Genomic DNA, 1,337 nt, shown 5'->3' with positions numbered 1-1,337 from the left:
AAAAAAAAAAAAAAAAAAAAAGTAGCCATGCATCTTTAACACAGGAGGTGGAGGTGTGTGTGGCCGCTAGGGGTTTAAAGTTAAACAGCCGCAGAGCCAACTAATACAATGAACATTTTAAAACAGTGAACTCTACGAAGTGGGCTGGAAGACAGCTGAAACCAAAGCCAATCTCTTTTTTTTCTTGAACACATTGTTGCTGGACTACTGTTTTCTTTCCTTTTTTTTTTTTTAAGCCAATCTTTAAAAGTTTGTATTTAATGCATATATTTAATGCAACAGGTGACTCGCATCTACGGAGAGCTTGGAGAAAACACGGACAAGTGGAATTTTCCCGCAGATCGGGAGTCTGAAGAGGCAGTGGGAAGTCTCCGTTGTGCGCCTGCGCGGAGTTTCCCGCATGCTCAGTACCTGAGGTAGGGGAGCCTTCCCTCCCGGAGTGACCTACTGACAGTCCGAAAGCGCGGTACTGGACCCAACGAGGGACTGGGTCTCCATAACGCGTTTTTGCTGTTCTTGAAGAGTCTTTGGTCCAACGTTGTTCCAGGTTTGTCAACGTAAGTTTCTCTCCCGCCGGTCAGGGCAAGAGCCAGGTAGATAGGATTTATGTTGTTTTTTTTTTTAAAAAAAGGTTTATGTGAATCAGATTGCTTCTGCAGATATTCTAATTTCGGACTTGGACTCATGAGTGTCAATATTTTAATTGTTTATCTGTGCTTTTATTTTCGTGATCCGGAAGGTTTTTATAGCCATATATTGTAGAAACAAGACAAACCTAGACATTGAGTTCATTGATGCACCCAAATTTAGAAGCTGCCTTGCACCTAAAATTAAATTTCTTTAAGCAGCAAATATTCTTCCAACTGCCATTTCTACATATTTGTAGGTTTGCATGATTTATTTGGATTTCCCTGGAAATATAATTGCTGGTTCAAAAGATATGTACATTATACTTTTACTAAGGTTCTCAAAACTCTCCTGAGGGGTTCACCCTTTGTCAGCAATGATCAGGAACATGTTCCCTCACACCCTTGCAAACCCGACAAAGGACAAACTCTTCTTCTCCTTCTCCTCCTCTTCCCCGCCCCCTCACCGTTTGTTTTTATTCCCTCTTTCTTCCTTCTTCCTCCTCCTTCTTCCTTCTTCTTTCTTCTTCTAATTTCTTTCTTTTCTTTTTCTTTTATTTTTGTAAGACATGTTCTTGCTCTGTCCCCCAGGCTGGAGTACAGTGGTGCCATTATGTTTCACTGCAACCTCAACCTCCCAGGCTCAGGTGATTCTCCCACCTCATCCCAGCCTCCCAAGTAGTTGGGACTACAGGCATGTGCCTCCAAGCC

General features: G+C 42.3%; 1 protein-coding gene across 6 annotated transcripts in view; it reads left to right on the top strand.

The window, feature by feature from the left end:
- The first annotated feature begins 384 nt into the window (after positions 1–384).
- The window catches only part of BPNT1 (3'(2'), 5'-bisphosphate nucleotidase 1), a 28,424-nt gene continuing 27,471 nt past the window's right edge, over positions 385–1,337 (top strand). For 2 of the 6 annotated variants that reach the window (XM_017526331.2, XM_017526326.2), the window contains exon 1: positions 385–547. The gene's annotated coding sequence lies outside the window, so the exon portion shown is untranslated. Of the gene's footprint in view, positions 558–886; positions 943–1,337 lie in introns of all 6 variants that reach the window. The other 4 variants (XM_017526330.2, XM_017526325.2, XM_017526329.2 and 1 more) reach the window with 3 other exon arrangements.

This window comes from Cebus imitator, unplaced genomic scaffold (assembly GCF_001604975.1).
Source record: "Cebus imitator isolate Cc_AM_T3 unplaced genomic scaffold, Cebus_imitator-1.0 Scaffold42, whole genome shotgun sequence".
Classification (NCBI taxonomy): domain Eukaryota; kingdom Metazoa; phylum Chordata; class Mammalia; order Primates; family Cebidae; genus Cebus; species Cebus imitator.
Note: the sequence above shows the minus strand (reverse complement) of the source record. Positions and strands in the feature narration are given on the sequence as shown.